At 42.8% G+C, this 25,928-nt stretch overlaps 1 pseudogene; it reads right to left on the reverse strand.

The window, feature by feature from the left end:
- LOC133377284 (protein regulator of cytokinesis 1-like) overlaps positions 1-15,454 on the reverse strand; it is a 149,152-nt pseudogene extending 133,698 nt beyond the window's left edge.
- Positions 15,455-25,928: the final 10,474 nt, after the last annotated feature.

Raw genomic sequence — 25,928 nt, forward strand, 5'->3', positions numbered from 1 at the left:
ATTAAAACATCATAAAAACAAATTTTAAAAAACATTAAAATAAAACATCTTCAAAAACATTTCTTAAAAAAGCTATCAAAACATCTTCTAAGATTAAAAACATTTTAAAAAAGAACAACAATTCCAACACAGACGGAGACTGGTATAAGGTCTCTACTTAAAAGGCTTGTTGAAAGAGGAAGGTCTTCAATAGGCGCCAAAAAGGTAACAGAGATGGCACCTGTCTAATATTTAAGGGGAGGGAATTCCACAGGGTAGGTGCCGCCACACTAAAGGTTTGTTTCCTATGTTGTGCAGAATGGACCTCCTGATAAGATGGTATCTGGCATAGCAGAGGCCCAAGGATTGTGCTTCTTAGGAAATCTATGACACTTTGGATCCCAAAGACTAATGTCTTCAGCAGCCTACTCTGCCCCTAAATGTTTCATTTCAGGGTTCTCTGCTGGCTAGTCCTGATGGTAGATCCACCAGTGTTAACATTTCCCACCCTTTCAGATGGACCTCAGGTTTCTGCCACAGTTGAACCCCAATCCAGCCGAGTCTACTGCAGTCTGAAAGAGCCATTTTGCTGCATACCATTCCCCCCCCCATCACCAGGATCTCTTTGTGTGTGTTTTTTATTTCAGGCCATCAACATGCCATAGATGACCTATACAGATATGTGAAGACAGGTAGATAAGTAAATGAGTTTGTGACCAAACAATGTGCATTGACGTGTTATAGTGGTGGGGGTGGGGATTAAATTTATTAGTCACTTGTTACCTAAAAGGACTCCAAGCAACTTACATTTAAAAACATAAATATAAATACATTCTTATGGTGTAATAATGAAATAATAATATAAAATATTGACATTTTCATCAGGGCTGGCACCAGGCATGTCTGATCCCTTGGTCACCAGCCTGCCCCAGGCTCCCGGTGCTGGAGCACAACCCCTTGTGCATCCCACCTACCTGTATTGCTCCTGTAAATAATGTGTGCACTGTGTGCATATGTCTGCCATCAATTAAGGAGGTGGCAGGGGCATCAGCCTCTTAGGGAAGCCTCTGCCTCCATCTTAGCTGATGGCAGGGGCTCCTGTGGGCTGTAGGGGCCCTCTGCCAGGGCCTGACCTAACCACCCCCTGGCACCAGTCCTGATTTTCATACAACATACATAAAAAAATCCAGAACCCGGATAACAGCCATAGGAAGCTTTGGCAGTACACTAACAATAAAACAGAACCAACTCATTTTATCAAAGGCCTGGGAAAAAAGTTTTTATCTCATGCCAAAAAGTTGTCAGTAAAGGCACCAGGCGGACCTCACTTGGGAGAGCATTCTCCAGACAGGGAAGTGCAACTGAAAAGACCCTCTCCCTTATTATCCCATCTGAACCTCTCCCAGAGGAGGGGCCCTGAGAAGGGCCTCATATGAAGATCTATATGTCCAGGAGAGACATCTACCAGATTATGAGATGAACATTTGGCAGCAATAGCTTGCTTCATTAAATGCTTCATTGCATCCAAGTGAACTTTCTAGTTCTGGCTGAACAATCTCATATGTAAGTTCTAATTTTCATTGCATTTCAGTAACAAGATGATGATGATGATGATGATGATGAGAATTAGAATTAGAATTAGAATTTATATCCTGACCTTCCTCCTGAAGGATCCCAGGGCAGCAAGAACTATTACTGCAAGCCAGGAGAGGCCAACACGGTGCCCTCCAGATGATGTTGGACTATATCTTCCATTATTCCATTGGCCATGCTGGCTGGGATTAATAGGACAACAACATCTGGAGGAACCATGTTGGCTATTCCCTACTTTAAACATTTTTCCTATCCTTTTCTCTCCTTTCTCTTATTGGTCTTTTGAATTTTAGTCACCCTGGAAACCATAATATTGGAGTCACTGTACAAAATTGCTCTGTTCTGCAGCATCAGAATTGAAATATTTTAAAAGGTGTGTTTGAAGCAACAGCAATAAATCAGAAATGGTTATTTTCATAGATAAAGGATGATTATGTTATAAATGGGATGAAATCTTGTGTCTGATTATTTCATTTATAAAAGCTGTGTGGAGGAAAGTATTGTCAGATTGTCATTTTAAAGCCTTTGCTGATGGACCTGGAGCAGCCAACAGAGCATAGGTGAGTGCCAGAAATGTCATCCCCCAAGACTTAGATGCTATTGGTAACACAGAGGATATCTCTACAGTTGTTTCTTCTGGCAGTTCATTTCTTTTGCACTAACAATGCATGATTCACATGCTCAGGCAGAGTGGAACTCTCTTTTTTCAGATTACTTCCTTTCAAATCTACATTATTTTGTAGAGCACACCTGCTCCTCAGTGTTTCTAATCATTTACTGGATTCATCAAATACTGGATTCATCAAAGAACCAAGAAGTCAAACTCTCATAAGAATCTGTATCCTAATTTACTTAAACTTTATGTTTTTAATCTAGATTCATCATATTTTGAATAAGAATGATCCCTTCCCCCCTCCTCCCGCATTCCTGCATTTCAGCGTTGTACTGTTGGGAGGAGCAGGAAGGATAAATATTAACCCATAAAGCCCCATTGCCTTTTAGAGTTCTGTGAACATCTGATCCTCACCCTTTCACACTGCCTGAATCTTTAGCCTATGTTGGTTTCCAGCTGTTTTGTGAGCTAAATTGGAAAAATGAGACATTGAAAGAAACAGAAATTGACAGATTCAGCCTTCCCTTGTGGAATACACTAATAAAAGTGGTCAGTGTGGGCTGCTCCTTCAGTAGATTTTATCTTATTTTACAATTTCAAGAAGGGTAGCAGTGCTGATCTCTTACAGCAAAAGCCACAAAGAAGCCCACAATCCAGACATGAGCACAGGAGGGGCATGAGATCAATGTATAAAGGATGGGAAATGGTGTTTCAGGATTTGGCTAATTTAAGGGTGATGATGGGTAATTGGAAAACAAAACAAAGCACAATTTTTAGGAAACAGTGCTTTGTTTTGTTTTCCATTTTCCATGACATGAACAGCTACATGAAGGAGTCTTTGCTTATATAGCTTTCAAGTATTTGTCTCCAAATATAAGGTTCCACAAGATTCTTTGTTGCCTCTCTTTTTATAGAAACCTGTTTCTTCTGTCTTGGCCTTCAGCTCATTGAGTTCTAAAAGTGGAAGATGAGTGTGAGTACTTTCCTCTGTGGACATACCCTCAGCTGCTACCACACTCAGCAGAATTGCCAGGCTGTTTCAATTTCATATGTTGTGCACCGCCCTGAGAGCCTTCGGGCTGTGGGCGGTATATAAATCGAATAAAATAAAAATAAAATAAATAAAAATAAATAATTGCTTGCACTCCAGGGCTACTTCACAGATCATTTCTATAGGTCATATTTACAAGTATATTTCGAGATACTATTGAAACATCTGAAGCTCGCTGTAACGACATCGCAGGGCACTTCCAAAATAAAATCGCATGCATCCGTAGGGACCTAGACTCCGATGTTATGACAGATGAATCCATTGAAGTGTCCAGAACATGGTCTTGTCTTTCATTATTGGATGAGTTTCAGTTGGTGCAGCTTGAGGAAGTGGACAAGGTACTTGGATTGGTGCGGGCGACCACGTCTGCTCTAGATCCTTGTCCATCTTGGCTAGTGAAGGCTAGCAGGACTACTACCACCGGCTGGGCCAAGGAAGTGATAAATGCCTCCTTGAGTGAGGGAGTAGTCCCTAGTAGCCTCAAGGAGGCAGTAGTAAGACCTCTCTTAAAGAAACCTTCCTTAGACCCAGATGACCTGAACAACTATAGACCGGTGGCGAATGTCCCCTTTTTGGGCAAGGTTCTGGAGCGGGTGGTTGCCGGTCAGCTCCAGGTGCTCTTGGATGAGACCGATTATCTGGATCCGTTTCAATCCGGTTTTAGGCCTGGTTTTGGCACTGAAACAGCCTTGGTCGCCCTGTATGATGACCTTTGTCGGGAGAGGGACAGAGGGAGTGTGACTCTGTTGATTCTCCTTGATCTCTCAGCGGCGTTCGATACCATCGACCATGGTATCCTTCTGGGGAGACCCGCGGAGTTGGGAGTTGGAGGCACTGCTTGGCAGTGGTTCCGCTCCTACTTGGCGGATCGTCACCAGAAGGTTGTACTTGGGGAACATTGCTCGACTCCTTGGACTCTCCATTGTGGAGTCCCTCAGGGGTCGATTTTGTCCCCCATGCTTTTTAACATCTACATGCAGCCTCTGGGTGCCGTCATCAGGAGTTTTGGAGTGCATTGCCACCAGTACGCTGATGACACGCAGCTCTATTTCTCCTTTTCATCTTCTACAGGTGAGTCTGTGGATGTGCTGAATCACTGCCTGACCGTGATAATGGACTGGATGAGAGCTAATAAACTGAGACTCAATCCAGACAAGACTGAGACACTGTTGGTGAATGCCTTCCCTGCCCAGATGGTGGATGCTTACCCTGTTCTATTTTTTTTTTTTACAATAATTTTTATTCAAATTTTCATAAAACATAGAAAACAAAATCATAAAACATTCAAAGACAAAAAACAAACAAAACAAAAATGATTAAACAAAAAAATAAACTAAAATAAAATGTTGACTTCCCATTTGTCACATATCAAATCAGTTATAGGTCTACAATATATAACAATCCTGTCTCTTAAATCATATTATAAAATCACTTTCCTCCAGTAGTTATCTTAATTAATCATCAAATCTCATAAACATTACTTTATTCTTTCCACAAAAAGTCAGAGAGGTTTCAATTCTTTAAGAAATATATCTATCAATTTTTCTCCAAATAAACATGTCAATTAATCCATCTCGTTAATAATTATAATAATCTTATTGTCATAACCATAGTCCAAATAAACATTTCGATTAATCCATCTCATCAGAATCTGTTAGGTCCAATAATTTCAATAGCCATTATTCCATTATCCCTATTAGTTCCATCTTCCATCTTCAATAGTCCTGTTAAGTCCAGTAATTTCAGTGTCCAATCTTCCATTATCAGTATTCCATAATAATCTTGCTGTTGTAGCCATAGTCATATAATAAGAGTCTGATGGGAATTTCCTCTATCCCAAATATTTTCTTGCCATCCATTCTGAATAAGTTGCTGAAATACTGTTGTAAAGTCATATCTGTGTTCTCCTTTTTTACAAAATGCACTGGCTCATCTCTTGAGAGTTTTTCCATTGTCACATGGCTGCAGTTAATTCCATAGATTTTCTCTATATCAAGCTCCATCACATCATTCCAGTCCAGAAGATTATCCAAGCCATTGATAACTTTATCTCTAATATCTTCATTAATTTCTTCAGAGATAACGTTAAATTCCAAACAGTAGATTTTATTTCTAAAATCCATAAACTCCAGATCTTTTTCCAATTCCACATTTGTTCCAATCTCCAGGGCTTGTATCTTCCCTTTATTTTTTCTTTTCTCATCTCTGATCTCATTCTCCTCTCTCACAGGGTCCCCTATTTCTTTAAGCTCCTGCGTCATTTTGCTCAGTTCAATTTTCAGCTCCTTACTACCCTGTCGCAGGGATGCTTACCCTGTTCTAGATGAGGTTACACTCCCCTTGAAGGAACAGGTTCGTAGTCTTTTTGATTCTTTTCGATCCTTCCTTGTCTCTGGAGGCGCAAGTGGCCACGGTGGCAAGGAATGCATTCTACCACCTTCGGTTGGTAGCCCAGCTATGCCCCTATCTAGACAGGGATGACCTCGCCTCAGTTGTTCATGCTCTGGTAACTTCTAGGTTGGATTACTGTAATGCACTCTACGTAGGGCTGCCCTTGAAGACAGTTCCGAAGCTTCAGCTAGTGCAAAACGCAGCAGCCACACTGCTGACGAGGACCAGCCGGTCAGCGCATATAACACCTGTTCTGGCCCGTTTGCACTGGCTACCTATTTGCTTCCGAGCCAGATTCAAGGTGCTGGTTTTGACCTATAAAGCCTTACACGGCGTGGGACCGCAGTATCTTGTGGAACGCCTCTCCCACTATGAACCGACCCGGTCACTTCGCTCAGCGTCTAAGGCCCTCCTCCGGGTACCAACCCATCGGGAAGCCCGGAGGACAGTTACTCAATCTAGGGCCTTTTCTGTAGTGGCCCCCGAATTGTGGAATAGCCTCCCCGAAGAAATACGCCTGGCACCGACGCTTCTATCTTTTCGGCGCCAGGTTAAGACCTGGCTATGCTCCCAGGCATTTTAATGCGTTTAATGTTACAATTTTAAATCTCTTTGTTTCAGTTTATTTATTGTGATATTTTGTATTTCTGTACTTTTAATCTTTTGTACACCGCCCAGAGAGCTATTCGCTATGGGCGGTTTAAAAATGAAATAAAATAAATAAATAAATAAATAAATTTCATAGTCATCCCTATACTTTATAGCGATTTGGTAGATGGGGAGATAAATTTGTGCTTTTCCTGTATTTCTTAAGATTTCTTCTTTAAAAATATTTTAACAGAAACAATAACAATACAATAAAATACAGTAAAGGAAAAAACCATCAAGGTATCACAATGCAATGTAAACTAGAGCATACTGAGAGAGACAAAGGCCAGCAAAGTAGAAGTCAGTGTTCAGTGGAAGATGTGGTTGCAAGAAGCAAATTGGTCCAAAAGGAGAGTTGTGTTGCTGGTGGGCAAAGTGATCTGTCACTAGTATTTACATAAGTAATAAACAGAAACCATTCCTCTGAAAATTTGTCTTTCTGGATTCCCCCCTTAGAATTCCTACATTGTGGTGTCAGTTTCTCATATCGGGACAGGTGCCAAACCCTGGCATACCAAGCATAAACAGTAAGGTTGGTAAAGTCTTTCCAATGAATTTCCAGCCTGGCACCCACAAATAATTTCAATATTAAGTCTTTATGCACCCATGATACCATGAGCTCTCTCTCTAAAAATGGATAAGAGTGCTATTAGGGGGTCAGGTGGAATACGTTGCAGTACTATCTGACTCAGAGCTTGGAAAAGTTACTTTTTTAAACTACAACTCCCATCAGCCCCAGCCAGGCATGCTGGCTGGGGCTGATGGGAGTTGTAGTTCAAAAAAGTAACTTTTCCAAGCTCTGATCTGACTACTGAAAGTAAATAACAGCTTCCAGTAGTCTTCCACTTTAATGGAAGTCCACCACAGTTGATAAAAAGTGCCTTTCATATTAAACCCACTCCAACATAAAGACTCTGATTTATGTAGCTTAAACAAACTGGAATCTTGTGCCATCTGTATACCAGTTTCAAGCTAGCTTCTCATATTTTTGCAGATTTGGGCTACAAGTGAGGTTTACTCTGCATAGCACTCAGTTCAGAGCCAGTAAGTCAGACCTTTAGGTCCGCCTCCTATAAAGCCTGGAGACCACCCCATCTGGGTACCAGAGTCCTAATAATAGCTTATTTCTTAAATATTATATTTGTTTTCTCCTTCGAGATCCTGGATTGTAATGTATGTAGGCATTTTCCTCCTTAAGTAAATGTACACACTTTTAGGCATAAAACATAGAGAGTGACTTCTAAACATGTTCCAATGTCTTGCAAAATAACATACTCAGGCTTGCACTGTCTTGTTTTCCAAAACAGCAAACAGCAATTCTTTTCTTTTCTTTTCTTTTGCTCCTGTCAGTATCATTTACAGCTGATAATTGATCAGGGAAGGAAAAAAATGAAAAGGAAAAAGGAAATGAGAAAAGTACTATTGGTGTGGTTACATTTCAGGAGCGATTTTAGATGCAGTGTCAAGGTTGTCAACATCCTGTGACTACTCCAAGATATAAGCCCAATTCATTAGCACTGAATCTTTTTCTTTTTATCAAGCTCCTCCCTTCTTAGCTTACTGTTTAAAATTTGCATTGCATGGTATGCAACAATTAATCAATGCAGTTCTGACCACTCTGACTACTCAATGGGAAAGGCGGGAGAGTAGCAACAGGACTCAGGGGTTTGTTCTTTCCAATCTGTTTCTGTCATTGGATCTACAATAGTTAAGGAAGATACTGGGATGACATCCAATTAGGGTCCCTCCTGCTGATAGAAAGCATCAGTGAGCAGAACAGCAAGGCCCCTACTACATTACAGAGCAAATTGGGGGGGGGGGAGAAGAATTGCTGAAAATTTCCCCCCCCCATAATATTGACGGATGCTTTCCATGTGTGTGGTAGGGAGGGAGAAGGCAAGCTCTTCATATGAGCTAGCACTTATAAGAAGCGGTAGAAGCTCCAAACTAACATGTAGATTTTTACCTACAAGGGCTTTCTCGTTCTCTTCCATGAGCAGGAGAATGCTTGGGATGTGCAATGATGAGCAATCCCTGTGGACTGAGATAATCTCCCTTCGTAAGAGACCAGAGAAGGATAGGAATGCACTAAAGGCTAGGAATGCACTGCTTGCTGGGATGCCTGTCACTTGAGCGTCTGTAGCTAGCAAAAAACTCTTGCGATTTTCTGGGTTCCCAGGCTTGCAAACGGATTGTTTCTGGTATTATTTATCATGACAATTAGTGCTAAACTTGCATTTTATTCCACTAGAATTCCAGAACTCCCTTGTATGTCGTATGAAAATCAAATATAATGTACAAATTATCAGGTAAAAAATAGTCAGAATAATGGAATAAAGTGCACTGTGAAAGCAGCCCTATAGATGTTAGTGTAGCCGGATATATTATTTGTTGTAGAGGAGTGCATGGCAACATTCAGTCAAGAAAACAAAAAAGTTTAATCAGAAAAAAAAATCTGTCCTGGATAAAGAATCTGTTTACTGAATCCATCTGGTATATTTAAGCTACTAAAACATCTGAAACAGCTTGAGAGCTTAGCAGTCAAATTTGTTCTGGCAATAGAGATGCAAAATCTTTTAAAAACATTTTTTGTTTTGTTTTGGAGATCTATTTCTGTCCCATTCATGATTTACGGCAATTTAGCCCTTTGGTTGTGCCTTATCCTGAAGCTTTACAAATATATTTGCAAAGCCTATGGTGAAAAGCATCAAGATGTTTTCCCTTTCATTTCATCTGAAAATATGGGTTAAAGGTCTTTTCTTCGAATATTCCAGCTTCATTGTACAGCATGAGTTCTTCACTATTGTCCCTGCTTATATCTGCAATAGAAATACATTTCTCAAAACCAGTTATGAGTCTATAAAAAAAACTGTATAGGGAAAAAGTCATAGGTTCCTGCTGAGAAATGTGACAAAGGCAACAAACAAATAGAAAAAAATCCCTGCTTTTTCTCACTTTTTGTCTTCCACTGGTGGGTTTTTTTTTGCACATTATTAATAAATCATTCTTCTTAAAGTCATATAACAGGACAGGGGAGCTTTCTCAGCTCAAGGGCTGCATGCCCTTTTGGACAACCTTCTGGGGGCTTTATGACAATGAAAAGTGAGGCCAGAGGCAAAAATGGATGGCCTAATGGCTATTTCTCTTACCTTTGTACAGTAGGCTATATTCCAGCCATACCAAGGCCAGAGGTTTCTATGCACACTTCTTTTCATCCTCCATTCATATTAGCTAGAAGCAGGAACACAGTTCAAGGGCATATTCCAGCCAGCCAAAAGGACTCGAGTTCACTGAGCAGGGCTGGTGAGGGTGTGCTGCCTGAGGAGGGAACATGGTATACAGAAAGTCCCAAAGGCCAGATAGGTCGGTCTGGAGGGTTGCATTCAGCCTCTAGGGCTGCGATTCCCAACCCCTGCCATAAAGAGTACTTTGGATGGGCTTCGAAGTATTTTATTTCACCCTGAGCTAAATGTTTAGAATCAATAATAAGGTATACTTGTCCCCATTAAGCTTCCAGAATCTTGTCAGACGAGCTTAGAAGAAACATAGTCACAATAATCATCTGCAGTTGGTGACATCTTTGGATTTGGAAAGATAAAGCATGAGATCAACTATTGGAATAGACTGTGTGGTAGTCCTAAAGATTCTATAACTGAACATTTGGTAATTCTGGACTACTGCCACATCATCATTTCAAAAGCTAGTCAAGAGCCAACTCAATTTGTTTTTATTTTATAAGTTTATCCTGTCCACTTTAAAGAACTGTAACGAACACATATGTATTCACTAACAGGCAAGAAAAACCTTGCGGTTTAACAATGTACCTGTAGCCAACAGATATTTTTATCAAACTTTAAAAAGCAGGGAAATTGAGCAGCTATAGTGAATGCACCAGGGGAGCAGGAGACCTGACCTCCTGTCTGGATATTATACTGCCCTACAAATCTGTAAAATTGCAAACACAATTTGTATTGGTCATCACAGTCCAATCCACTTCCTGTGTAGCTTGGAAGAATTTGGTAACACGTGCTTCTGAGCATATGGTGAGGAGTGACAACAACTGCCATCTCCAAAGATGGAGAATTACATTTTTGTATGTTTGTTGGTGTTCTTACTTTGCTTTTTTCCTGTGTTACTAATGTTTCTACAGACAATCTAACCTAGAAAATTATATTTCTCTCATTATTCATCCTAGAAATCTGTGTCAAAATTATTTTTATTAATTTAAAAGCCTTTTTTATTGGTCAATGTCATATGATGGTGAAGACAACCTTTTGTGTTTCAAATTGGAGGTTATGTTCAGTTTCTATTTTGGGTGCATTAACAGTTGAATCTGAAACTGCAGTTTGATGTAAAATCAGACAGATTATAATATGTTGCTACTTAAGCAATGACTCTAGCTGTTGGAGAAAACAAACTTGGCCTGCCCAAGATGGTTGTCTTCAGCCTGCTATGCTTAAACCACTCCACTTAAGGAAAGATAGACATGGTCAATTAAAGACATAGAGCACACCTAGAATTTTGCTAGAATATATTTCACCTCCCACTGTTTTGTCTTGTGCAAACTTAGACACTCTTCATGTCCATTGGAAACTATTCTGCAGAATAGCGTTCCCGCTTTGAGGGGGCATGTTTGCCACCACTCATATTGAGAAGAAGGCTCGGGAAGTTTCGCAAAGAAAGCAAAGGGGGTCAGGTGTTGTTGTTAGGGCCAATTAGGAGACAGGGATCAGCGGGTATATAAGACCACTCCTCCCTGGAAGACCTGCCTTTTTGCCTTGCGGCACCCTCCCTCCCTCCCTCATCAGTATGGGCTTTGCTAGTCGCCAATGGGGCTGAGTAGGAATTTTGGGGGGGGAATCCCTTTGGTTTTGCCTACTCCATACTACTTGGGTCGATCCGACTGGCTTTCTGGGAGTGGTTCGGGTTGTTCTGCTTTGGCTGGTGTGGAATTCGGGCAGGTGAGGTTTTTTGGGGGGAAAGTAAGGAGGCTGAGGCATTTTGGGAAAGGGCACTCCCTAGGGAACCATCAGTGCTTAATGTCTGGTGCGGATCTGGGGAGTGTCCTAGTGGGACCGGCTTGTGCATCATGGCGAATGCCTGTATGGTGGGGCCAGGATGTGGAAGTTGGAACCACATACCTGACTCCAATAGCAAGGGGGGATGACTTTTCCCACATCCTTGGTGGGGAGTTACAGTCCAAGGTGACTGACCTGATTTGAGATTGAGGGAGAATTCCCTACTAGTTAGTCTGCGCCTCACCTGCCCAAAGGAGTTAAAAATGGGATTAATTGGATTGAATTTTATTAAGTCTTAATATTTGTTATATTTTAATAAATATAACATTATACCATAACTGTGTCACCAGTCTTCTTTGGTGTGGTGGCAATAGTCAGTGCCATTATTCCACAATTGTTTTTGGAGGGGTTTTTTTAATGTTGCAAAGTGTTGCTATACTTCACATATTCACAGAAACAGAAGCAAAAGAAAATGCTTTACTACAGAAAACTTCACTAAAACTGCAAAGTAAATCAAACATATTTAAAGTGACTATCTGAACTAAATCAACTGTCTTAATAATGTTGCTTCCTCCCTGCTAAAACAAGATCAGCACAGCACATGTCTTTTTTCTGTTATTTGGGCTGATTGCAGATGTTGCCGCCACTCACCGTATGCTCAGAGGCACACATTACCAAATTCTTCCAAGCTACACAGGAAGTGGATTGGACTATGAAAGACCAACTGAAATTGTGTTTGCATTTTGACAAATTTGTAGGGCAGGACAATATCTTAGAGAGGATGTGGTGCAAGGAGGGATCAGGCCAGGTGTCCTGATATTCTGACTTGTGTGATAGGGCATCGGCCCCACGGTTTTGTGTCTGGGGAATTAGTTGACATGAAAATGAAATCTTGCAAAGAATTGTGCCCAGCGCACTTGCCATTGGTTTAACTTTTGGGCCATTTTCAGGCTCTCGAGGTTCTGATGATCTGTGTGGACCTCCACTTCATGCTAGTTTCCCTCCAGTAGGTTTTGCCAGGTCTTGAATGCTTCTCAGATGGTGAGCAGCTCCTTCTCCCACATGGTGTAGTTTTGCTCTGAGCTAGATAACTTTTGGGAGAAGTAGGCACAGAGAAGCAGCTCCCCCATCCTTTGGGCAGGTTGTAACCACTCCTCTGGCTACATCTGATGCATCCAATTCCACTGCAAATGGTCAGCGGGGGTCAGCGGGTTGCAGGATGGGTTCCAAGGAGAACACCTTCAGTTTCTCAAATGCCTGTTGGGCTTCTTCAGTCCAGCAAAAGGGGCCAGTCCCTTTTAAATAGTCTGTTAGATGGGCTGTCTTGTTGAAAAGGCAGTGATAAAGCATCTGTATAGTTGGCAAAACCCAAGAACCACTTTAAGTCCTTCTTGGTCTGGGGGGGGTGCCAGGAAAGCATGTTATGCACCTTTCTGGGCTCCATCTCCACTCCAGTGGGGGAAATACCATATCCCAGAAAGTCCAGGGTGGTCAGGTCAAACCCGCATTTCTCCAGCTTGGCATACACAAGTTGCTCTCTCAATCTCTCCAACACCGCTTGCAAATGAGCCTCATGCTGTGCGGGGGAGTCTGAGTGGATAAGGATGTCATCTAAATAGACTATCAGGAAATGATCTAAATACTCCTGAAAGATGTTGTTCATAAAATTTTGGAAGACAGCTGGTGTGTTTGATAGACCAGATGGCATGACCAGGTACTCAAAGTGGCCATATAAGGTCTTAAATGCAGTTTTTCGCTCATCCCATTCCCTGATACATCCACAGGTTGTAGGCTCCTCGCAAGTTCAACTTCGACTGTGCACAGACGTTCCAGCATCTTGTTGATGAGGGGGAGTGGGTACCTGTTGGGGATGGTGATCTTATTCAACTCATGGTAATCATAGCAGGGGCAGAACTCCCTGCATTTTTTGTTCACAAATATTAAAGGAGCCCGAGTAGGAGACTTTGAGGGCCGAATGAATTCCCGCGGCAGGTTGGCTTCCAAGAAGTCTTGTAGCACTGCCAGCTTGGGCTCTGACAAGGAGTATATACATCTGGAGGGGACTTGGGCCCCCGGGAGCAAGTCTATGGCACGGTCATAAGGCCTATGGGGAGAGTAGCTGGTCTACCTCCTTCTTGTTAAAGATGTCTCAATAGTCCAGGTCAGCCTTTCCCAACCAGTGTGCCTCCAGATGTTGTTGGACCACAACTCCCATCAGCCTCAACCAGCATTGCCAATGGTCAGCAAAGATGGGAATTGTGGTCCAACAACATCTGGAGGCACACTGGTTGGGAAAGGCTGGTCCAGGTATATGGCGGGCAGTGCAACCTTCTCAGACTGGGGTGGAGCAGCTGCCACCACCGCTGTCATGAAGACCTCAGTAGGCTGGCAGTGTTTTTGGCAGTAGTCTGACTGGAATGTCACAGTGGCTTCCCACGAAATGAGGGGGTCATGTTGTGTCAACCAAGTCATCCTGAGTACCACTGGAAAGCAGGGCAGGGTGGCAAGGTAAAAGGACAGTTGCTGTATGTGCCATGGTAGCTCCACCCACAAGCACTCTGTTGCCTGTGCAACTGCTTCCGAAGTCAGGGGCCGCCCGTCTATGGTTTCCATGGAAAGGGGGGGGCTTAAGCTTAGTGACAGGTATCTCATGGTGTTTAGCAAAATCCAAGTACATGAAGTTACTGGACGCCCCCGAATCGACCATGGTGTGCACATGGATCTTTTGGCCTGAGGGCAAGCACAGGCAGATGGGGAGATGCAGCACTGACTTGGGCAGAATAGGTCCACCGTGAGGTCCCTGGCTTACAGTGGATCCCAGCTCATGGACCTCTATGAGAGCTGGGATTTTGACTTTTCCTGCACCGGTGCCTTCTCCGACTTGGAGGGCAAGTCTTGACAAGGTGCCCCACCTTCCCACAGTATAGCTACAGCCCTCTATGTTTTTTTCTCTTTCTTCACCTCTATCAGGTGCAGCCACACCCCTCTAACTACATGGGCTCCACCCCCAACAGGGTTGAGATCCCCATGCTGAGGGAGAAGTGGGTGCAGGGGAGAGGTATGGGAGGCAGGGTTTGGGTCGACTCAGCCTTGCACTCCTGGCAATGATCTTCAAGTCAGCTCTCTATCTGCAGGCACTGCTGGACAAGCTCTGGGAAGGTGTTTGGTTGCGTGGTGCATGCCAACTCATCCAGGATCTTGCTGCTGAGGCCATTATGGTATAGTTACATCAAGGCAGACTCGTTAAAATCCATCTCCTGGGCCAGGATATGAAAGGTGTTAGTGTAAGTCCCAACAGAGTTTTTCCCCTGCAGCAGGGTTCCCAGTTGGCCTTCTACACACTGGCCTTCTGGGGCACACTGACCTTCTACTGGGGATCTTGAAAAATCTCCGCCATTGCTTCTATGAAGTTAGCATACAGGGCCAGCTCCAGGCATGCAGGGGCCCTTGGACATCAGCTTGCCCTGGCCCCCCGGTGTGTGTGTGTGTGTGTGTGTGTGTGTGTGCACATCTCTGCCATCAACTAAGATGGTGGCAGCAGCTTCAGTACCTTAAGGACGCTGCGGCTGCCATCTTCATTAAGGGCAATGCTAAAAAGCCGGCTGACAGGTAAGTGGGGAGCATGGGGGGCACAAATCACAGAAGGGGAGCAGAGAGCCCCTCAGGGGTCCCTCAGGGGCTCCTGTAGCTCTGGGCCCTCAGGCCAGTGCCCAACCTGGCCGCCCTTTAGAACCGGCCCTGTTAGCATATCAGGTCAACACAGGGTCATTCTGCAGCAACAGCAGGGTGGCCCACTGAGCAGCCTCTCCCTCTAGGAGACTGATGACGAAGTTCACCTTCAAGGAGTCATTAGGGAACTCCAACTGCCGCACTCGCATGTAGACCATGCACTGGGCAATGAACATGGTGAACTGCTCTAACTTCCTGCTGTAACGGAAGGGCATCCCCACAGGAATCTTGATATGAGGCTCTGGCACTGGTGGGATGGGGCCCTGCCCCTGCTGCAAGGTGGTCACCTGAGCCCCCAACTGGGTCACTTGGAGGCACAAGGTCTGATTCTCGGACTGAAGGGACTGAGTCTCGACTCGGAGGTTCTGTAACTCTGGCAACACAGACTTGAAGGCTCTCAAAGGTTGACTCCAAGGTCCTCCCCTGTTCCATCACTCGCTTCCATTCTCTCAGTCATGGGGGTGCCAGTTGGAGGAGGTGGTGACTGAGTCAAACTGACCTGCCCGAACTTGAGGAACACAGACTCAGACACAGCTGTAGTTTTTTCTTTTATTGAAGTAAGAGGAAGTTTGGGTGTGTGGGCACTGGGCAGAGGGGAAGCCCCTTTCCTTTCCAAAAGGAAATCTGTGAATGGTATCATTGTTTTCCAGGGTTTTCCCCAACTTTTTATTCTACAGCAGGCATATGTAGTCTCCCACCCAAATTAAAAGCAAAGCTGTCCCTGGCCACATCCACACCAGACATTTATTCCACTTTAGACAGTCATGGCTTCTCCTAAAGAATCCTGGGAAGTGTAGTTAGTGAAGGGTGCTGAGAGTTGCTAGGAGATGCCCTGTTCCCCTCACAGAGCTTCAGTCAGAGCGGCTGATGGTTAAACCAGTCTGGCCACTGGAGCTCTGTCAGGGGAATAGGAGTCTCCTCTCAGCACCCTTCAGAAACTACACTTCCCAGGATTCTTTGGTGAAAGCCATGACTGTCTAAAGTGAAATCAAAGTCTGGTGTGGGTGTGGCCCCTTATTAGGCAAGTAGCTGTGAGTCTGGCTTTTAGAACACTGACAGTTGGTTCTTACTGAGCATGCCTGATCTTAAGATTGAGTTCAATGCAAAACTTCTTAAATTAATTTAAAATCAGCGAGGCATTTTTTAAACTTTTAAACTGCAGAAGATGAAGGTCAGAGTATGGGGCAAGGTCAGTAATAGGATTACAGGTACTCTGTGAACATGGCTGATTTGTAATGAATTTCAACAGATTATTAGAACTCTGACAGAAAAAAGTCCAAAAGGAGTCTGTTTTCTCTCTCTCTCTTTGAACTCTCAATTCTCTCTGAATGTTTTGTGTATTGCCATGAATATTTAGAAAGTTGTTAAGCAAGTGTTCTGAGATCAGGACTATAAGTTTTGTAAGGTTTTGTTTTGAAATGAGCTTATGGGAAGCATCAGAATGGCATGGGGGTATTTTCACTTTAACATTGCGGAGTGCGAAAAATCCATGCACAAGAGTGGCTGTGTAATACATGTTTAGTTAATGAGACAAACTCTATATTTATCAGGGCTTTCTTCCCATTAAATGTGCTTGGATTTCTCCTGCAGAAGTTTGAATGCTAATTTTAGTTTGCATCCAATTAAGTTTTACTCCAAGAGTTCTAATATTAGTCATGGTCAATCATTTCAGTGGGTCTACTCAGAGTAGGATTAGCATTACATACAATGTAATGTTTGTGTGTATTCATGCACAGTGAATTAACAGGGCACTGCCACTTTTCCCTAAAGGTGCAGCCCAATATTTGGCCTACCACCTACTTATGTTCCCAGGGATTAAGATAAACCATGCTGCATACTTTTATTCATGAACTTTGCCAGGGAGCTGTATATAACCCTGCTGAATTAACTAGTGATGTTACCAACACACATGCAAAATACTGAACCACTATTTACAATTCAACCAACAGTACAACTGTAACCTCCAGGGCCGTCAGACCCAAAACAGATTCTGAGTAGATTAATCATCTCCCTTTTAATAGATTAAACAATCAAAAACATGAATACATTAACATGCTGCAGAAATCTCACTATGGGTGTCAACAGTGTGAGAACTTATACTTTACAACAATACTTGTGAAAACAGTATTGGGGTTTTAGTAGACCACAAAGCTAAATATGAGTCAGCAGCATGAAAAGGCAGCTAAAAGGGCTAATATGATTTGAAGTTGTATCCACAAAAGTATGGTGTTCAGATCAGAAGATGTAATTCTGCTTTGGTTAAAACTTCCTGGAATATTATGTCCAGTTCTGGGGTCCACATATCAAAAAGCTGGAATATGTGCAGGGGAAGGGGAAAAAAGAGATTGGAGGTCTGTAGACAAAGTCCTATAAGGAAGGTTGAAGCAGCTGGGTATTTTAGTCTCAGAAAAGGATGATTACGAGGTGACATCATAGCCATCTTCAAATATTTGTTGCCCTGGGCTCCTGCTGGGAGAAAGGATGGGATATAAATGAATGAATGAATGAATAAATAAATAAATAAATAAATAAATAAATAAATATTTGAAGTGCTGCCACATAGATGATGGAACAAATTTGTTTCTGTTGCTCCAGAAGGTTGGTCCAGCAGGTTAAACCAGTGGATTTAAATGACTAGAAAAAAGTATTTAGACTAAACATTAAGAACTTTCTGTTGGCATGAGCTGTTCAACAATGGAACAGATTTCCAGAGAAGATGATGGACAGGGGTTTTTAAACAGAGGGTGGGTGGCCATCTATCAGTGATGCTGTAGATGCATTGCCAGGAGATTGGCCTAGATGACTTTTAAAGTCCTTGCAAGTCTTTAATCCTATCCCAGGGATATCTACTCAGTAAGACCCACTAACTTCAATGGGTCTTACTCCCTAATAAGTGTGTTTTGGATTTCAAACTTCATGAACAATATTGGTACTCACTGTCTGGAAGGAAAGTCTAATTTTAAATATATATACTGTATATTTCACTGGCTATTATATAGGAACACACCAGAATCAAAATAGTCTCAAAAATAAATAAGCATGTGGGTTCATGTTAATGAGACCAATTAAAGGTTGCAGAACTAATTGTATATTAATTTCTTTAGACAAGCCATCCTGACTATAAAATGATTAAAATGCCCCTTATTTAAACCAGCTTCTCTTTTTCCTGTTCCAAAGATTAACAGAGTTAGTATCCCCCCAGACATGGCTTCCACAGAGATAGCTGTGTTACTCCCTTGCAACAAAAACAATTGAGTCTTGTAGCACCTTATTCTTATGCTAAACATGTAGGGTTATAGTCAACTAAATCCTACTCAGAGTACAACCACTGAAATGAATGAGCCTTAGTTAGTGATGTTTATTAAAGTCAATGGATCTGCTCTGTGTAGGACTAGTATTGAATACCACCCATGAACTCCAAGATAATTAACGTATTTTACTGCTACTACTGCTGCTGCTGCTACTACTACTATTACTACTACTACTTTTACTGCTACTACTACTACTACTACTACTACTAATAATAATAACAATAAAATACATGGTTGATGGTATAGTGGTTAGAGTGTTGGAATGGAACTTGGGAGATCACAGTTTAAATCCCCCCTCAGACACGAAGCTCACTGGGTGACCTTAGGCCAGTCACTGTCTCTCAGCCTAACCAGCCTCACTGTTTGTTGGCAGGATAAAATTAAGACAGGGAGATTTATGTTTGTACACTATCTTGAGCTCCTTTGAGGAAAGGTGACATATAAAGGTAATAAAATTTTTAAAAATAATGAAATCTGACATTAATACAAAAATGCTGAAAGTCTAGTTTACAATCTCCTAAAAGTGAAGTAATGGATCCTATAAATAGTAAACATACTGAGTTTAAGCCTGATTTTCTTTTTAAATGTCTGGACTATGCTGGAAAAAATCTTACTCAAGGTTAAGCATTATAAATCTGGCATGGCATCTCATGGTATTGTGTTTATTGGTATGGTAAATTTTCAATGTTTCTGACTGAACTTATTACTAGACAGCATGGAGATAACTTTCCATCTCCATGGAAAGATAATCTTTTTACCCTGTACCTACTAGTATTTGCTTTGGAAATGTCTAGGCACTTAGGCAGGGATTCAAAGAAATGCTTAGACTTTTATAAGGGACTTATGCTTGCCCAGAGGAATTGAATTCAGTCATAGAAGTGATCTTAAGCAAGGTGACATAATAACGGTGGTCATCACCCATGTTATTACCAAGGGACACCTACCTCCCAAATGTTCTCCCAGCCAACAGGACCTAGGCCCTACTATTTCTAGCCCCCAACCTTCCCTGCCTGCACTAAATGCCAAGTTGTGACAAATTAGAAGCCAATTAAATCCAAACTAGCTACACACCACAAAGTCAGAGCAGTCCAGAGTAGGTGTAGTGGGAAAATGTGACTCAAAGATCAGACAGAAGTGCCCAAAAATTTCTACTAAGGCCTCAAAAGCCATTGGCTAATCCTGCACTTCTCAAAGGATGAGCAGAAGGATTAATGCCACAGCTGAGCAGGAGGCCGAAGAAGGTGGTGCCTGCCTTTTAAAGGGTTCTACTGCTGGCTTCTCATTGGCAACTGCAGTCATATGTTTCCTTCTCCCATTCCTCTGTACAGTGGGGGAGGGGGAATCTCATCCCACTCACAAATGACAATGGAATGACAGTTCTATGCATGTCTGCCCAAAAGTAAGCCATTGAGTTTGATAATACTCACTTTCCTGTAAGTGTGTGTAGCTTGCATTAAATCCTCAATGAAACTGCCTTAATTTAAACCAATTCACCCTGTATGCTCATCAACAGTTGTGCATCTTGTTGAGATACCACCTCTAATCCACAAAATGGATTTCTCTGAATTCATTCAAAAAGCTGTACATTTTGCCATGCTACCTTCACAGACAGTTGCTTTAATGAGAAATGTGAGCTCTGACATTTTTGGCACATGCTTGATTGATGGTGTTTGCATAGCAATATATTTGCTTGTTTACTGTTTCTAAGCATGGGACTTGCAGTGCTATCTTAGTTTTAGGGTGATTAAGTTAAAACCTATCATTATAATCTGATTTTTTTAAAAAAGAATCTGGACTCGAGAGATCAAAATATAAGTATTTAACACCAATTAGAAAGTACAGTAATAATGGTAAACAAAGGAGGTAGAGAGATTTATGGTGACTATTGACATGAAAAAAAATATCAAGATAGCGATTCAGGCTTTTCCCCTCTGGCATTCATCCTACATCTCTCAGTCATTCGATTAAAATAAAACTAAAATGACCACGGTAAATATTTATCTAATGCAGGCATTTCTTGCTTGGTTTACTAGCAGTTAATTTTCAAACTTTTGCTAAATCTGAACATATTTGGCCATCTTAGCTTATAAATGAGCCAAGTTATTTCATAAAGCTCGTAGAGAGACTAAACTGTCTCTCACAATCTGCTATTCTTGGAAAGCTGACATTTATTTTTAGTAGATGTCATGGTCCTAAGCAGCAGATAGGGAGGGAGAAAAGCTGGCTAAGTCCATTTCACCCACATTCTGAGAAGAAAGGTGAAAACCAGTCCCTGTCTGAAGCCTGACATTGGTACCCTGGGACCCAAGACTCTTAATCCAGGATCCCCAGAAATAACTCTTCCTGAGTCTGACTCCCCTGAATAACTATTGTGCCAGACACCTCCCATTCTCCAATGCCTGCTCAATGGCACAGGCGGGAAATAAAGGGGAAATGCCAAAGTGTTATATTTAAAACCCAAGTGCTGCCATTGTAACAATCTTCACTTGTCAGCCATTGGGTTGGAGCCTGAGAAAGCTAGGGGCTAGAACAAGAATGGCTAATCCATGAACATCCAGATGTTGTTCTACAACTCCCATAATCCTTGAGCATTGACCATGCTGGCTGGGGCGTATGGGATTTGGAGTCTGACAACATCTGGAGGGCCACAGATTAGCATCCTAGCTTAGAAAAAAATAAGGCATCATTATTCAGCCACGAGAGTGGCTGTATACTATAGCCAGCGTGGGTTTTTCACATTCCGCAATGTTAAACTGAAAATACCCCCATGCCATTCTGATGCTTCCCATAAGCTCATTTCAAAATAAAACCTTACAAAACGTATAGTTCTGAACTCAGCAATGCTTGCTTCCTTAACAACCCGCTCAATTTTCATGGCGATACACAAAACAGTCAGAGAGAATCAAGAGTTCAAAGTCTAAAAAGAGAGGGGGGAAACCAGAGCCCTTTTAGACTTTTTTTCTCTGAGAGTTCTCATAATCTGTTGAAATTCATTACAAATCAGCCATGTTCACAGAGTACCTGTAATCCTATTACTGACCTTGCCCCATACTCTGACCTTCATCTTCTGCAGTTTAAAAGTTTAAAAGATGCCTCGCTGATTTTAAATTAATTTAAGAAATTTTGCATTGAACTCAATCTTAAGATCAGGCATGCTCAGTAAGAACCAACTGTCAGTGTTCTAAAAGCCAGACTCACAGCTGCTGGGCTTGGCTAATAAGGGGGCCACACCCACACCAGGCTTTGATTTCACTTGAGACAGACATGGCTTCCCTCAGAGAATCCTAGGAAGTGTAGTTTCTGAAGGATGCTGAGAGGAGACTCCTATTCCCCTGAAAGAGCTCCAGTGGCCAGACTGGTTTAACTGTCAGCCACTCTGACTGAAGGTCTGTGAGAGGAACAGGGCATCTCCTAGCAACTCTCAGCACCCTTCACTAATTACACTTCCCAGGATTCTTTGAGAGAAGCCATGACTGTCCAAAGTGAAATAAAGGCCTGGTGTGGATGTGGCCAGGGAAAGCTCTGGTTTAAATTTGGGAGGGAGGCTACATGTGCCTGCTGTAGAATAAAAGGGTGGGGAAAAGCCTGAAAAAGAATGATACTGTTCACAATGTTTGCCTTTTGGAAAGGAAAGGGGCTTTCCTTCTGCCCAGTGCCCACCCACCCAATCTCCTCCCCCTCCCCTCCCTGCCCCTTCCCTGGGTCAGTGTTGGACTATGCCCTGGGAGACGAGGGCTTGAATCCCCACACAGCTATGAAGCTGGGCCAGTCACTGCCTCTCAGCCTCAGAGGAAGGTAATGGTGAAACCACCTCTGAATATTGTTTACCATGAAAACCCTATTCAAAGGGTCGCCATAGGTGGGGATAGACTTGAAGGCAGTCCATTTCCATTTTCAAACATTACTGCATAGAAATAAATCCCAATGAACTAAAAAAGTATGCAAATGATCAACCCTCCCTTCCTTCTCCCCCCTCCTATCCCCTCCCTCTTGCCCCTTCCCTCCCCCTTCCTTTGCCCCTCCCTCCCCATCCCCATCCCCTTCCAATCCCCTCCTTCCCCTTCCCCCTCTTCTTCCTCCTCCCCACGGTCAGTTTTACCTATCTTAAGCATGATTGCACGGAAGTAAATACCATTGAACTCTATAAGCATGCAAATGATCAAACCTGCCCTCCTCCTTCCTTTGTTCCCCTTCAATACACTACTCCCCCTTCCCACTCCCACTCTTCCTCCCCCCAAATTTTTCCTATCCTAACCAAGATTGCATAGGAGTCAATCCCATTGAACTCAATAAGCATGCAAATTATCAGACCTGCTCTTCCCTTCCCTTCTCCTCTCCTCTCCCTTCCTCTTCCCCTCTCCTCTTCCTTCCTTCTCCTCCCCTGCCCACTCCAGCCCACACTCCCTCCCCCCGGGTCAGTTTTACCTATCCTAACCATGATTGCAGGGGAGTAAATCCCATTGAACTCAATAAGCATGCAAATGATCAATCCATTCTCAGCAAACTTGCACAGGATCCCATCTCTTACCTCCCAGATTAAAAAGCAGGGAAATTCACTAATAGGTAAAAAGCCTTGTGGTTTAAGAACGTACCTATAGCCCACAGATATGTCTATCAAACTTTAAAAAGCAGGGAAATTGGGCAGCTATAATGAATGCACCAGGGGAGCAGGAGACCTGAACTCCTCTCTGAGATATTTTACTGCCCTACAAATCTGTCAAAATGCAAACACAATTTCAGTTGGTCTTTCACAGTCCAATCCACTTCCTGTATAGCTTGGAAGAATTTGGTAACGTGCCTCTGAGCATATGGTGAGTGGTGGCAACACATGCAATCAGCCCAAATAACAGAAACAATACATGTGCTGTGCTGATCTTGTTTTAGCAGGGAGGAAGCAACATTATTAAGACAGTTGATATAGTTCAGATGTTCACTTTGAATATGTTTGATTTCCTTTGGAATTTTAGTGAAGTTTCCTAGAGTAAATCATTTTCTTTTTTTCTATTTCTGTGAATATGTGAAGTATAGCTGCAAAATTTACACTAAAAAAACTCCAAACATAATTGTGGAATAATGGCACTGACTATTCTGCAGAATAGTCTCCAGTGGACCTCAGGAATGTCTCAATTTGCACAAGATAAAACAGTGGGAGGTGAAATATATTCTAGCAAAATTCTAGGTGTGCTCTATGTTTTTAATTGACCATGCCCACCTTGCCTTAAATGAAGTGGTTTAAACATAGCAGGCTGAAAGCATGCATCCTCTTTTATCCAACAGCTACAGTCATTGCTGAAGTAGCAACATATTGTAATCGGTCTGAGTTTGCATCAAACTGCAATTTCAGATTCAACTTTTAATGCACCCAAAATAGAAATATTTATTTATTAATTAATTAATTTAATTTGTATCCCACCCTTCCTCCGAGCAGGAGTCCAGGGCAGTAAACAAGGCACTAAAAACACTTTAAAACATCATAAAAACAAATCTTGAAATACATTAAGACAAAACAGCATTAAAAACTTTTAAAAACCTTTTTAAAAAGGGTTAAAACATTATTAAAAAATATTAAGCAATTCGGACACAGACACAGACTGGGATAGCTCTCAACTTAAAAGGCTTGTTGAAAAGGAAAAGTCTTCAAAAGGTGCCGAAAAGATAGCAGAGATGGTGCCTGCCTTATATACAAAGGGAGGGAATTCCACAGGGTAGGTGCTGCCACACTAAAGGTCTGTTTCCTATATTGTACAGAACGAACCTCCTGATAAGATGGTATCTGCAGGAGGCCCTCACCTGCTGAGTGCAGTGATCGACTGGGTATGTAAGGGGTAAGACAGTCTTGTAGGTATCCTGGTCCCAAACTGTATAGGGCTTTGTACACCAAAACTAGAACCTTGAACTTGGCCTGGTAGCAAATGGGCAGCCAGTGCAATTATTTCAGTAGCGGGGTGACATGTTGGTGATACCCTGCTCCAGTGAGCAGTCTCACTGCCGCATTTTGCACCAGCTGCAGCTTCTGGACCAACCTCAAGGGCAGCCCCACATAGAGCACATTACAGTAATCCAGCCTGGAGGTTACCATTGCGTGGACAACAGTGGTCAGGCTATCCTGGTCCAGAAATGGCCGCAGCTGTCTCACCAGCCGAAGCTGGTAGAAGACACTCCTAGCCACTGAGGTCACCTGGGCCTCTAGCAACAAAGATGGATCCAGGAGCACCCCCAGGCTATGGACCTGCTCTTTCAGAGGGAGTATGACTTCATCCAAAGCAGGCAACTGACCAATTATCCGAACTCGGGAACCACCAACCCACAGAGCCTCCATCTTGCTATGATTCAGTTTATTGGCCCTCATCCAGCCCACCACCGAGTCCAGGCAGCAGTCCAGGGCTTGCACGGCCTCTCCTGATTCAGATGTTATGGAGAAATAGAGCTGGGTATCATCAGCATACTGCTGACACCTCACCCCAAAGCTCCTGCTGACTGCTCCCAAGGGCTTCATATAGATGTTAGCAGCATGTGGGACAAGATGATTCCCTTTGGCACCCCACAGCAGAGCTGCCAGGGGGCCAAAAGACCGTCACCCAATGTTATTCTCTGAGAATGACCCTGAAGATAGGATCGGAACCACTGTAAAACAGGGCCTCCAATACCCATCTCACCAAGTCAGACCAGAAGGATACCATGGTCAATGGTATCAAAAGCCACTGAGAGATCAAGTAAGAATAACAGGGTCACACTTCCCCTGTCCTCCTGATAAAGGTCATCTTAATCTGTCCACCCCCTCTGCAGGGAAGGATCAGAGCCATAAGTCTAAACTTCACCAGGAAGTGATCTGACCATAACAATGGGGAGACATCCATCCCCCCTATCTCCAGACCACCCCTTCCTTAATCTGGAGCAAAAACCAAGTTGAGGGTGTGCCCTGCCCTATGTGTTGGGCCAGTAACAACTTGAGACAGCCCCATGGTCGACATGGAGGGCATGAAGACCCGAGCCAGAACACTAGAGGCAGCCTCTGCATGGACATTGAAATCACCCAGGACTATTGTTCTGGGCTGCTCCAATGCCACAGCTGAGACGACCACCACCAGCTCGGTCAGAGAAGCTGCCGGGCAGCAGGGTGGACAGTACACCAGCAGCAACCCTAGTTTGCTGTATCCTCAGCCCAACACCAGGTGCAGGCCCTCACAGCAAGCTCCAAGACAGATTGGTTTCCCGGTAACAGAGATGGAAGTTCTGTAGACCACAGCAACTCCTCCCCCCCCCGTCCCTGCAGCCTGTGCTGGTGCTGCAGCTAGTATTCAGGTGGGCAAAATAGAACATAACCTCCAATTTGAAACACAAAAATATGCTGTCTTCACTATCATATCACTGATCAATAAAAAGGCTTTGAAATTAATAAAAAATGAATTTGACACAGATTTCTAGGATGAATAATGAGGGAAATAAACTTTTCTAGTTTAGATTCTCTGTAGAAACATGAATAACACAGGAAAGAAGTAAAGTAAGAAGAACACCAACAAACATACAAAAATATAATTCTCCATCTTTGGAGATGGCAGGTGTTGCCATCACTCACCATATGATCAGAGGCACAT

This window comes from Rhineura floridana, chromosome 1 (assembly GCF_030035675.1).
Source record: "Rhineura floridana isolate rRhiFlo1 chromosome 1, rRhiFlo1.hap2, whole genome shotgun sequence".
Classification (NCBI taxonomy): Eukaryota; Metazoa; Chordata; class Lepidosauria; order Squamata; family Rhineuridae; genus Rhineura; species Rhineura floridana.